This window comes from Callithrix jacchus, chromosome 15, assembly GCF_049354715.1.
Source record: "Callithrix jacchus isolate 240 chromosome 15, calJac240_pri, whole genome shotgun sequence".
Taxonomy (NCBI): Eukaryota; Metazoa; Chordata; class Mammalia; order Primates; family Cebidae; genus Callithrix; species Callithrix jacchus.
Window position 1 is genome coordinate 65,224,937 of NC_133516.1, and position 14,786 is coordinate 65,239,722.

Consider the following 14,786-nt stretch of genomic DNA (forward strand, 5'->3'; position numbering starts at 1 on the left):
ACTCAGGAGGCTGAGGCAGGAGAATTGCCTGAACCCAGGAGGCGGAGGTTGCGGTGAGCCGAGATCGCGCCATTGCACTCCAGCCTGGGTAACAAGAGCGAAACTCCGTCTCAAAAAAATAAAAAAAGAAAAGAAAACAATTGTCCTTAATAAATGGTGAAAGCAAAGCTGATTTCGTGTAAAGATAAGTACTCTTCTTTTTCCCACATGACTGTCAAGGCCAGTGGAAGGCCCAGATCACATTTAATAAATACTTTTCTCTTTCTTGTCTTGAAGAAGGCCCTTGAAATACTATAGGTTCCAGACCCCTCCAAGCTTACATTTGTCCATGCTTTACCCCAATATAGAAGTTTACCTCAAGGTTTTAGAGACAGTAAAACCTCAATTTACTAACTCTGGCTTTGCTGTCTACCAGCTGTGAGAATTTGGGCAACTTATTTATCTCTTGTAACTTCTGTTTCTGTATGTGTTAAATGGAAATATATACTCTTGAAAGGATATGGTTGTTGAAGAAAAAGAAGAGTGACTATTCATCTAACAACAAAGATAAAATGTTAATAAATGTTGACTCAATACATTTCCCTGAGAATTGTGTTCATCTACAGTAACAACACATGAACACCAGTGGCTTCATTGAGCCCAGGTCCATTTTTCTCATTTAATAAGAAGTCTGGAAAGAGGCTCAGACATGTCCTGGGGACATAAACTCATAGTACCTTTCTCTTTAGCCTTCTGTAGTGCGGACTCCAACTTCATGGTCACAAAGTGGCTGCTCTCTTCTAGGCATTGTCTTTGCCTTCAAATAAGAGAGGACACAAACAGATTGAGAAACATTCCATGTTCATGGTTAAGAAGAATTAATATCGTGAAAATGGCTATACTGCCCAAAGTAATTTACAGAATCAACGCTATCCCCATCAAGCTACCATTGACTTTCTTCACAGAACTGGAAAAAACCACCATGAACTTCATATGGAACCAAAAGAGAGCCAGCATAGCCAAGTCAATTCTAAGCAAAAAGAACACAGCGGGGGGCATCACACTACCAGATTTCAAACTATACTACAAGGCTACAGTAATCAAAACAGCATGGTACTGGTACCAAAACAGAGATATAGACCAATGGAACAAAACAGAGGCATCAGAGGCAACACAACATATCTACAACCATACAATCTTTGATAAACCTGACAAAAACAAGCAATGGGGAAAGGATTCCCTGTCTAATAAATGGTGTTGGGAAAACTGGCTAGCCATGTGCAGAAAGCAGAAACTGGACCCCTTCCTGACACCTTACACTAAAATTAACTCCAGATGGATTAAAGACTTAAACATAAGACCTGGCACCATAAAAACCCTAGAAGAAAATCTAGGTAAAACCATCCAGGACATAGGAGTAGGCAAGAACTTCATGAACAAAACACCAAAAGCATTGGCAACAAAAGCCAAAATAGACAAATGGGACCTAATGAAACTCCACAGCTTCTGCACGGCAAAAGAAACAGTCCCTAGAGTGAATCGGCAACCAACAGAATGGGAAAAAATTTTTGCAGTTTACCCATCTGACAAAGGGCTGATATCCAGAATTTACAACGTGGCAATCCCAATGCTAAGGGACATGGGGAAGTAAAAATTTTAACTACAACATTTCTTAAGGGAAATTGAAGTTCTGGATGGATGAGAGCAAAACTAATTTGTCTAGAGCAAGGGTTCTCAGACTTTAACTAGCATCACAATCCCAGATCACCAGGCCCCATTACCAGAGTTTCTAATTAGTAGGTCTGGAGTGTGTCCTGAGAGTTTGCATTTTTAACAATTTCCTGGATGATGCTGATATGGCTGGTCCAGGAATCATACTTTGAGAACCATTTACCTAGCAAAACAAAAAGAAGACTGGATTTGTTTGGCTTGTCTGTAACAACTTCTACTGAAGTCCATTTTATGGTCCAAACAAAGAAGCAAGTACTAAACCTGAATAGGGTTCATTTCTATTTTCCTGTGGAAAATGCATATGTATATAAAATGTGCATGTGTGTGTGTTCACCCGTGTTGTGTGTGTGTATGTATATATATATTTATATCTTTCCATTTCATTGGTTTTATTTGGTGTGAGGACCAGAAGAGTGCTAATGAAGGGGCTGGATATTTGGCCAAGGTTTTAAAAACCCATCTGAGAAGTTAAGAGTGAGCCATGTGTGCCAAGAGCCATATGAAGAACACGGAGGGAAAGTGACAGATGAATCCTAGGGACAGTCAGCTCTGAAAATGTCATTTTCCACAGTGAAAATATGGCCAGAGAGACCATGTGTTCAAGAAGCTGCCAAGCTAGAGTAGCAGGGAAAAGAGGGCAGTGAAGTTGCTAAAAGCTGCTGAAAATGGATGATCCCAGCCTTACATCTATTTCTTTACTTCACTAGGAAGAATGTCTTGTGGTCTGTCATGGTAAGGGGAGGTTGGGGCTTCCTAACAAGCCATCAGAAAAAGTCCCTAGACCAAAATAGCTTCACTTGAGAAATGACTAAACTGTCTCTGCTCTTCTGAGCGCTGAGGACCCATCTCCTATCCCTTGTTTGACACAGGTCTATAATCCCTTATCCACAGTTTCAAACTCAAAATGCTGAAATCTAAAAATTTGTAACTCCTTTGTCATGAAACATGCCCTGACCTGAACACATTCAGCAGCAACATCTGACTGACCTAACTACTCATATGCTTAAACATGTTCTTATTGGATGCTAGCAGTTACATATCTCACTGAAGAAAGAGCAAAACGCTTGGTTATGAGATGCTGCCCAGATATACTGCAGGGATTTTACATAATTAATGGAGTATACACCGTGTTACCCCTCAAAAATAACAAAAATTCTGAATTCTGAGACAAATCTGGCCCCAGAGGTTTAAATAAGGTACTGGGGAACAGACTCCTGGCTTGCCTGTTGGTACTGGTTCCCATTTCTGATGAACCTTTCAGCTGCAGCCTTGCCACAGCTCTCCTACTACTTTATTGAGCACTCTTTTTAACACACCCAGATGTTCCTGAGTTCCCTAGCAATTGGAGTTCCAATGCTACTAATCCTGGGCTGAGGCATATCTTGAACTCAGCAAAAATCCTTGTTGACAGAGTTCTTTCTCATTGGACTCGTAGAAAGGAGAGGAAGTTTCAGCATTCTGTCTCTAGTACTTACTTGGAAAAATAATCCTTATAGGTTAAGCCTTTGGTTTCCTCTCCTTAGACAGCAGTCTCTCTATATATACAAAGCTTCTTTATATATGCGATGTAGTCTCTTTATATATACAAAGAGAGGAAGCCAAGGCTTAGAGTAATTAAGCAAGTTTCTACGTTACTGTCCTAACATGATTCAAAAACACAAAGTTTTTAACTCCTTTAGGCAAGAAACAGAAACTGCCACCTTCTATGCAGAGAAAGCTGCCTCTTTTGCAGAGCCCTGTAAAAATAAAAATACAGGGCCCCTTGTCCAAAATTTAATAATTTTAAGATGGCAATAGCAGAGCATTTATTCAAGTGCAGGGCCCTGTGCAAGTGTACAAGTCAGATACCCTTGAAGCCAGCACTGTTTCTCTATTTTCCACAGCACCCAACATAATATGACTTGATAAAATATTATTTTAATTGAGTGTCATCAACAACAATCAACAGAAGATAATGCTGAGCAACAACATCTACAAAATGTAATAGAGACGGCTCCACAATATTCTCCTCCAGTTTAATGCTATCCATTAGATAGTCTGCTTAACTTGCAAACTGCTTTTTTATGGGTGGAATCAACACTTCTTGTAGCAGGCATATTGCCCAGAAGATGACAACACTCCTAAAAATCTATCTGTGCTCAAAGCCATTTGTTATCCTCAAATCTTTTACCTTTTTCTATGCACCAAGTTGTAACCTCTTCCAGAAAACATCACCTACCACTTTCTCAAAACACTATCTTTCAGCAGCAGCACTGTGGATTTCATGGTATGTCCATTTGTCATAGTGAGTTTATAGACATCCAGCTTCTTGCCATGGAATATTTCGTTTATTCAAGTGCTGCCAACTCATGATATGAAAAATAAGCTAACCAGCTGGTGAAGCCAGCATCTACAGACAGAATAACACCTAATGGGTAGAAAAGGCTGGACTAGTAGTTGAGCCAGTAATGTTAAATTACCTGTACAAATGAAAGGAAGCAGAAGCACATAAAATCTCCAACAATGCACAAAATCCTCTTTTGTGACTGGAGTTTTGTGAGGTTTTTGCTTTTTTTCTCTCTCTCCAACATTCTGATCAGTTATCATTCATGTATGCCACATGAAGAGCTCCATTTAGACTTAATAAAGACACAGGGAATTGAATCAGGTAAGCCAGAGACCTGTCTAGTGCCTCTATTTTGTTACCTTGTACAACTCTAAGGAGAAAAGAATGCTCAAGCTTTGCAAACCTTAGAGATAAACTGTTTCAGCTTCCCCATGTCACAGAGAACCTAAAGCTCAGAACTTCTCCTTGCAGTCCTATGCAAGCTGGAGACTGGAACAGGATTCCCATTTTTCTGCTCTCTCTTGAAATTCTCAGTGTTGCCAATGGCTTGGTTTCCACTATGGGTCTAGATTTTATGTCAGAAACAGGGCTTAGATGTCAAGGAAAAGGAAACTGTTGAAAGTAGGTCAGGTGTCTTAGTATTTTGACCCTTAAAGTGTCTGCAAAATAAGTTTCTAAGGTTGGTAGACCTTAACTGTTACAGTTTAAACCATTTACTGAGTCAGGAAATAGCACTTAACATTGGCTAAATACTTAGAACCCTGCCAGGCACTGAGGGAGTTAACTATGGCAACAAAGAATGAGTGAATAATATAGTCAGCCCCTTCATGAAAGGAGCAAACATCTAATTTTGAAGATAAAAGTGAATTCCCACCGGACCCTGAGCTCCTCTGGGGCATGTACTGTCTGCATGCCTTTTATCTCTGTGTAGCTGGAGTGATCTTTCAAAAATGAAAAATCTTTACTAGCTTCCCTTGCTCTTAGAATAAATGTAAAATCCTTAATATTCCTTATGAGACACGCCACAATATAGACTTGGGATCGGGAAACATTTGAGTAACGTGACAGATAGTAAATATTTTTGGCTTTGCAGGCCAAACAATCTCTGTGGCAACTACTCTATCATGGTAGTATGCATGCAGCCGTAGACACTTAGTCAATAAACAGGCATGGCTGTGATCTAGCAATGCTTTGTGCACAAATGCAGGCAGCAGGAAGATTTGACCTGCAAGAATAGTGTGCTGACCCTTGGTATGGATTGTGCATTTCAAGCTGTATATCTACTAATCACCTGGGATCTTGTTAAATACAGATTTGAACACAATAAATCTGGATGAAGGCCGGGCATGGTGGCTCACACCTGTAACTCCAGCACTTTGGGACGCCGAGGTGGGTAGATCACCTGAGGTCAGGAGTTCAAGACCAGCCTGGCCTACATGGTGAAACCCCATCTCTACTAAAAGTACAAAAATTATTCAGACATGCTGGTGCTGGCCTGTAATCCCAGTACTTGGGAGCTGAGAATCAGTTGAACCCAGGAGGTGGAGGTTGCAATGAGCTGAGATTGTGTCACTGCACTCTAGCCTGGGTGACAAGAGAGAAACTCTGTCTGAAAAAAAAAACAAAATTTGTAATGGAGTGTGCGATTTTGCATTGTTAGTAAGTTCCCAGCTGATCCTGATGCTGCCTGTACAGAGAATAGTGTCTCTATCATTCTAGCCTCACTTTCGACCTGGCTCTTCCTCACTTTCTGGGATGTTCCACACTCAGCTTCTCTTTCTTTTCATGTTTTCTCCTGCCCCAGGGTCTGTGTGCATGCTGTTTCTCTGGGCTGGATTTTTCTTCTCCTTTTACTTAATCTACTCTTTTAAATATTAGCTCAGGGTCCATGTGTTAGTCCATTTGCATTGGTATCAAGGAATACCTGAGGCTGGGTAATTTACAAAGAAAAGAGGTCACAGTTCTGCAGGCTGTACACAAATCATAGTGCCGGCATCGACTCCTGGTGAGGGCCTCAGGAAGCTTCCAATTACGGTGACAGATAAAGGGGAGCCAGTACGTCCCATGGCAAGAGGGAGGAGATGCCAGTTTCTTTTAAACAACAAGATCTCACATGAACTCAGAGTGAGCACATTACCAGGTCATTCATTACTATGAGGACAGCACTGAGCCATTCAGGAAGGATCCACCTCCCTGATCCAAACACCTTCCACGAGGCCCCAACTCCAACATTGGGGATTTCATTTCAACAAGAGATTTGAAGGGGTCAAACATCCAATCTGTATTAGTCCACTTCCTTAGGAAATGTGCTCCAGACTAGATCAAGCACACCTCTTCTATGCACTCATTGTTCTCAATACTTCCCCATCAAAGTGATTCTCACAGCTGTAATTTTATATTTACTCATGTCATTCCTCATCAATATCTGTCCCTCTTCCATTTGAATGTAAGCTTCTTGAGAAGAGATAACATTCTAGTTCTGTTTATCATTTTGTACTGTGCACCTAGCATAGTTCCTAGATGAGTTGCTGCTCAACACATAATGAACCAATCAATAAAGCAGTTAACAGTCCTCATTTTCCAGCCTCTTTTTCAAGATCCTTAGTAGACATAAGTAAAGAGGCACTCAGTAAAGATTGTTGAATAATTTTCAGAAGGTTTTGGAATTGAGAGGACTTTTAAAATTCGGAAACCTTTCAGACTCCTTTATCCTTCCCCTGATCTCCTTCTTCTCTTCAAGTCATCTCTCTCCTTACCACCGATGCCCAGTAGAACTTGGACTTTCATTCTGAGATGGTGGAAATTTCTGTGCTATCCAGTATCGTGGTCAGGTGTGGCTATTGAGCTTCTAAAATGTGCTAGTCCCATCAGGAAATCATATTTTTAATTATATATAAGGCACAGTGCATGAAGGTCTAGATTTCAAGGAATATGTAAGCATGTTTTAGAGCCCCTGATGAATATCTAATTCCCCAGATTTTTCTTTTGTTTTCTGATTAGCCTATGGCTTGCCTTAACTGCTATTTACTGCCTCCAGCAGATGCAATGTTAATCAATCAAGTTGCTGCTGATTGTTTTTGATAAATAGTCTCTTCAAGGAAAGGCAGTTTGTACAAGTAAGCTCCGAGTCAGGTCAAACAAGGACAATCATCCACTAGACTAGTCTAATGACAATTCTCTGAGAATGGGATTTTGAAGAATTTCCAACTCCGTTATGCCTCCTCCAGTGCCTACTAGAATTCTGGTTTTCACCATGGCCAGAGAATGTGGGTTTACAAGGCTACTGCAATGCCAGGGTGATGAGAAGGGCAATAGAATAAGAAAAACACAGGAATGCTCACCGTTCTTACTGAGATTCAACCATTGTTCTTAAATAAACCCTCCCCAGATGACTACAACATGTGATTAATTTCCAGCATTCTAAATTTTGATTCTGACATTTTTTTCATTCATTCATGACAGTGTTTTCATTGATTGATGGAGAAGACTTTCTGAGATCTTTACTCTACCATTTTTGCTGATGTCACATCCACATCCATTCTTAAAACCTTGGATCAAATGCCACCTGTTCTGAGAAAAAGCTGTTGACATGATTTGGTTCTTTCCCTGTGCTTCCTTGGCAATTCCTACACACTTCTATGAGATTCTATTATTTATACTCAATTCATTCCCTCCCTATGCAGATACATTATTTAATGAGCTCCTGTTGTGTATCTATTTCTCCCACATTAAATTGGATTTCTTAAAGGACTGAGACTATATCTGATGTGACTCTGTAGTCCCATTGCACAAAGCCTGGCACGCTGTAGGTACTTTAAAAACATTTGTGGCGCTACAGACCTCATAAGAGGACTGACTGCAGGTCCTTATGCGGGACTGGTCTGGAGCTGGCTGTCATTCTGAGCACCAGCCCTCTGCCCCTTTTCAGCCCCCTCATTTTTTTCCAGTGCTGCCTATGCTTTAATAACACACCTCTGACCAGTGTTTCAAAAATCTTTGACTCTTGAGTTTCTTTTATTTGCCTTTAAGAGACTCAAAATGGAAACTAAATGCACATATAAGAGGCAAGTTTCAAAATATTTGTTACTAAATACAACCCAAGCCAATGAAGCTGCAGGTGAAGCATTTCTGTGGGGTTCCATACTCTTCTCTGTGTTATTTTTGTTTGTTTGTTTGTTTTTTGAGACATCTTACTCTATTGCCCAGGCTGGAGTGTAATGGCACAATCTAAGCTCACTGCAACCTCTGTTTCCCAGGTTCAGGCAATTCTCCTGCCTCAGCCTCCCGAGTAACTAGCTGGGATTATATGTGGCTGCCACCATGCCCAAATAATTTTTTTTTTTTTTTCGTAGAGATGGGTTTTCACCATGTTGGCCAGACTAGTCTCGAACTCCTGACGTCAAATGATCCACGTGCCTCAGCCTCCCAAAGTGCTGGAATTACATGCTCTCCTGTGTTCTTTTTCCTCCGCCCTGCTGCTTCAGTTTCTTTCTGCTCTTCAGTGCTCCACATCCTTCTTTGTCTTTCAAGTTAACCAAGCACCTTCCTTTCCTCCAGGAAGCAGCCTGTGTGTATTCACTGGAAAGTATTAAGTGATGAGTGACTTATTACAAACAGTACTGGAACTTGGCCTCCAGAGATTTTTTTCTGTCCAGACTTGGTTCATAATTTATTTTGGAAAAGTTTCTTCTCCCTTTTGTGCTTCAGTTTCCACATCTATCAAATAAAAATATTGATCTCCATGGTTTTACTTCTAATGTTCCACAATTTTGTTACTATTAAGTCACCACCCCAGACACTTCCTTTTTAAATAACATATGAATTTAAAGGAGAATATAAAAAGACAATAATGCTGTATTGTAAGGAATGATTCTCCAGCAGTGAGATTTCAAACACCACATGTTTATTTTACAAACATTTATTGAGGTTCCATGCTCAAGGCCCTCCCTATGTGTTAGTAATACAGAGATATGGCTCTGCCCTATGAAAGTGGCTCCTGCCCTATGAAAGCACATAGTCTTATAAACAACTGACTTTTGGAAAAGATGTAAGCTAACCAAGGCTGCTAAATCAATTTTATATCCCCTGCCAATTTCAATCTGTTGGTAATGCCCACCTGAAGAGTTGTTTTGGCCCTGCAGCATAGTGTGTTGTGATTGATAGGTCACAATGCTGTCCTTACTCCAATACCTTAGACCACATCATTTAATGATTGTCTCTTTGCATTAGTTTCCATCTCCTTGTATTAGTTTCCTGTCTTGGTCCTTTAAGGCTACCAAACAGAACATCACAGATGGAGTAGCTTATAAACAGTAGAAATTCATTTCTCACAGTTCTGGAGGCTAGAAAGTCCAAGATCAAGGCTCTGGCATGTTTCATGTCTGGTGAGGGTCAGCTTCCTGGCTTATAAAGGCACTTCTTACGTCTTTGAATGGAAGCAAAAGAGACAAGGGAGTTCTCTAGAGTCTCTTGTATAACGGCACTAATCTCATTGCATATGCTCTTCCTTCATGACTTAATCACTCCAGAAAGGCCCCACTTCCAAATACCATTACACTGGGGATTACGTTTTAACATCTGAATTTTGGCAAAATACAAGCATTGAGTCTACAGCATTTCCCTTTTCATGTACTATCCTTCCCCTCCATCAATTTTATGATGAAGATAATGGCACTTACTTTATGGGACTGTGTAAAGATTAAGTTAGTTACTGTATTTAGAACACTAAACACAGAGTGTGACACACAGCAGACTGTCTTACTCTATTCCTGCTGCTATAATAAAATATCATTGACTGGGTAGCATATACACAACGGAAATTTAATTTATTTTTTATAGCTCTGGAGGCTGGAAAGTCCAAGATCAATGCACCTGTGGATTTGGTGTCTGACAAGTGCCCATTCATAGCAGTTTCTCTTTCTGTCCACACATGGTAGAAGTGGGCAGAGTAACTCTAGGGAATCTTTTATAGGAACACTAATCTTATTCATGAGAACTTCACTCTCATGACGTAATTACCTCCCAAAAGACCCCCCATCCTAATACCATCGATTTGAGAGTTAGGATTTCAACACATGAATTCTGGGGGACCCAAACATTCAACAATGGCATATGTTCATTATCCTCTAAATCAGTGGCTCTTTATGGTGGAGAGAGAAGTTTATTTTCTCCCCAGGGAACATTTGGCAATGTCTGGAGGAATTCTGTGTCATCACTACTTGGGGAGGCACATTACTAGCCTCTACTGTGTATAACCCAAAGATGCTGCTAACCAGCTTTGCAATGCACAGGACAGTTTGCCACAAAAACTTTATTCAGCCCAAAATATTGACAGTGTCAAGGTTAAAAAATTTTGCTCTAAATTAGTGCTAGGACAAATGCCAGAGCAAGTTATGAATATGAGAAATTAATTCTTGCTACCTTTTCAAGCTAAATATTTGTTTTCTTAAAATGATAACACACAAGAATCAAGAAAATTGATTGTTGCTCAGTTCTAGGTACCAGAAAAAGCAGAAAATAAAGCCTACTTTCCTTCCCTTCTGATAGGGTTTGGCTCTGTGTCCCCACCCAAATCTCATCTGGAATGGTAATCTCCACGTGTAGAGGGAGGGACCTAGGGGTAGGTGACTGTATCATGGAGGCAGTTTCCCCTATGCTGCTCTTGTGAGTTAGGGAGTTCTCACAAGATCTGGTTGTTTGATCAGTGTCTGACATTTTCCCCTGTGCCCTTTCTTTCTCCTGTCACCTTTTGAAGAAGGTGCCTGGTTCCCCTTTGTCTTCTGCCATGATTTTAAGTTTCCTGAAGCCTCCCCAGACATGTGGAACTGTGAGTCAATTAAACTTTTATCTATAAATTGCCTAGTCTCAGACAGTATCTATAGCAGTGTGAAAAAACTAATAATACACTTTCTTCCCTCCATCCTTTCCTTACTTTCTTCCTCCTCTCTGTCCCTCCTTCTTTTTCCTCTCCTTCCTTTTTGTCCAAACTCTGTAGAGATGGCTGCCAGGTGCAGAAGAAGATCAAGCCAAATAATATGCATTTCAATTTTACCATAAAAATGTATGCTTCCTGCAACAGGCAAGAAACATGTGAAGCTGAATTTCTCTATGACATATGCCCTCCATAAGGCAGAAATTGTTGCTGTCAGAAGAACTGAGCTAAAATATCAGGATATTTGCCTAAACTAGGAGAGCTTGTCACATAAATTGCCACTGAACCAGGGCTGCATATGAGATTAGACCCTGCCTTTTGGAGGGACGATTTGTCAGCCCCATTGGCAGAACTAGCATAGTAAATAACACTAAAATGAAATGAACTACATTCTCAGAAATGCTGTGTTTTATGTCACAATGGGCAGTCAGGGAAATAGAGAAAAGTAATGGCTGCTGCCTGCATTCTCCTATTCCTACCCAACCATCACTGCCTGGGCCATAGGCAGTGCATGTCAGTGAGGACCAAATATGGCCTGACATTCTTCATGGGACTGTATATATGCTTATGGTTCATAACAACATGGTTGCATATAAGCAAACCATAAGTAATACATAAGAGTCTTTAAAATAACATGAAAAACCATAATGCCATTGGGGTTAAAAGAGGTAGGTTAATTCTAACTGATTGGGATTTGGGAGGACTTCTTTGAGAAGGTACATTTGAGCTAAGCTTTAAAATATGAGTAGGATCTAGATAAGGACTTCTTAATTTGAAATCGATGGACCTTCAAGTGAAGTCTGTGGATTTGAATGGGAAACAAATTACATCTTTTTTTTTTTCCAATCTTTAGCTGACATTTAGCTTTTCCTTCAGGTACTAAGGTAGGCTACATGCACAGTAGTATTGGCAGAACCAGTGATTTTGTCCCCAGTACAAATCCCAGAGATTCTCATGTCGTGCTACTACTATTGCAGATAATTGAAATATTATTTATGCTAATCACTCCTTTGAAATAATAGTAATTATTAGATAAATTATTGGATCTTGCTATTTAATGCAACTGTTAAAAACATGTCTATTGCCATATCACAAGTTTAGCTATTTTAGGTCTTTTTAATTTTCTTTGTAAACTTATGAATTTTTAATTAAAGATTTAAAATTTTTATTCTGAAAGGATGTGAATAGGCTCTACCAGATGCAAGGTAAATTCATGGTACAAAGAGAGCTAAGAACTCATGCTAACACAGGTAGAAATGAGTGGGCTCCTATGTCACAAAGCAGCATGGACAAATGCATAGATGTCTCCCTGCATGATTGTCTTGAAAATGACAACATTAAGACTACCATTTTTACAGTGCTTGCCGTGGCTCAAATGCTGCTGTGTATTGATCAATTTAATTCTTTCAAATAACCATATTGGGTAGCTATGATTATTTTCTACATTTCACAGATAAGGCAAAGGGAGGTTAAGTGACTTTTCAGTAGCTGCATAGCCAGGAAGAGGTAAGCTGGCCCGCTGACTTCAGAGGCCAAGTTGATAACAATTATTATTATTTTACTGCTGCACAAGAGTAACAACAGCAATCATGGTAACAGCAACGATCACCTGCTGAGTGATGGATAAGTTTCAGCTATTGTGCTATTTCTTTAGCGACATCATCTGGTTTAGTCCTTACAACTCTAGAAGGCAGTTATTATCTATATTTATGAAACAGAGGCTTAGAGAAACTATGAAATTTGCCCAAGTTAGACATCAAGTAGCTGAGCTAAAATCAGAATCCAAATCTACATGATGTCATTCATGTCTGAGTTCTTAATGTCTGCAGCAAACTATGTAGCAGTGAAGATCAGAATCCTGTAGTGCAGAATGTACACCACATTAACTTGAAGCCAAAATACAGATAGCCTTGAATGCCATGCCAAGAAGTTTGATTTCAGTATATGGCAATGGGGAGTTATTGATGGCTTTTGAGCAGAAAACCAACATTATATAATCTTCATTTTAGGCAGATCATTGTGGCAACAATATGGAGAATGAATTGCAGGAGCAAATAGTTAGAAGCAATGGAACCAGTCAAGCAGCCATTGGAGCACCTGGCCTAGGGGAGGTTAAGCTAAAGGTAGAATACTTGAGGAAAAGACACTACCTGACACATGTTAAACATCATAGGAGGTGGTGTGGGGAAGTAGAGGTGTAGAGGTGTCAAAGATATCCTCGAGTATCCAGCCAGAGCAATTAGAATGAAGGTGGAACCCCTGACTAAGTCAAAAACACAGGAGGACAAACAAACTTAGTTTTAAGGGGCAAGGAGAGTAGAAACGTAATGGATTCTTCTTTGAACATATTGAGTTGAGATGCTCATGAAATACCTTGGCAGGCATATTCAATCAAAAGAAGAAAATTTGGGTATGGTACTCCATACTGAGATATAGTGTGCTCTTGAAGGATGCTCCTACATTTCAGAACTCAACCAAGACATGGAACCAATGATAGAGCTGAGAAATAGGCATAGTGGTACAAGACATAGAAGTCAGGAGAGGAAAGTGTTCTCATTAGTGGAGGGAGATAAAAGAGCCAACGGAAAATGAAAGTGTCATAAAAAAACGGAAATAGTTCCCCAAGGAAGATTTTTTTGGAGGCCTTTTAAAGAAGGTAGGAGTTGGCTTCTTTTTGGATTTATTTAAGTCATGATTTGTATAGAGGCAGAGAGATGGGAAAAAAATGGCATTTCTAGATTCCATCTGGCCCATTCACAGACTGCAAGTTCTATGATAAGTAAAGAGAGAAACATTAGAGTTTCCAGGCACAGGAAGGAGAGGAGTAAGCAGTTGTCTAAGAAACCTATTTTTTCATTGTGAAACAGGAATAATAAATGTGTGTGGGTCGAGTGGAGAGAGAGAGAAAGAGAAAGAGAGAAAGAAAGCAGGTGCATTTTGAGGATGGGGGAAAGCATTATTAAATGAAAGCTTTAAAAATTGGCCTTGAATTGCTCACAGATTTATCTGCCAATGCTACAACATTTTGTGAACCCTGGAAACAACTAACAGAGAAATTTCAACCATGGCTATTTTTAAAATAGCCTGAATATAAATGTGGCAGTATCTATAAAGAGCTATGGATCTTAGGGAGGGGTGGGAAATATAGAGTGGTGGATAATAAACTAGTCAAGCAGGTGAATCATTTTAAATACCTGGAAAATCTCATTAACCCAGGAAGGGAACGAATCCTGAAGCTAAGCGATTGAAATTTATTATAATAAACAACGTTAAAGAAGATTTACAACATAGTCACAAAGCTGATTATTAAATTTGGCAGGGAAACTTGGATGTGGAAGGGAGAAGATAAAAAAGACAATATGGTAGAAGCTGTTGAAATGAAATCTCCCCTTTCACTTGAAGCTTGGATAAGATTTTAAGAATGAAAATATGTTTTGGTTAATATTGGTAATCAGTGGCCAGAATTTGCTTAAACAAAAAAAGAGAAAAGATAAACTAGAAAACGTGTTGAGAGAATTACTAAAATCTAAAACTGTAATTAAATACTCAGTAGAAGAAAAACAGCTTGAAAATATTGCATAGAGAGGGACCTTGGAATGCCAGTTAGTCCAAATCAAACAAGCCATCACTTTGATGATCCTCTTTCATCAAAGATAAGTTTGCCCATCAAATTATGGGTCCCCACTTCCTAATGCAAAGGGCCAGCACTGGTCCTCTTGATGCCTGGCTCAATCATATGTACCCCATAAATATATGCTCCTATTATATAACCATAATAATTAAAAATTAATTTTTTAAAAGAGACATCATGCAAATTGT

At 39.6% G+C, this 14,786-nt stretch overlaps 1 long non-coding RNA gene across 9 annotated transcripts in view; it reads right to left on the reverse strand.

Moving 5' to 3' along the window:
* Window positions 1-14,786, reverse strand: part of LOC118148048 (uncharacterized) — a 155,776-nt gene that overhangs the window by 31,505 nt on the left and 109,485 nt on the right. The window lies entirely within an intron of this gene.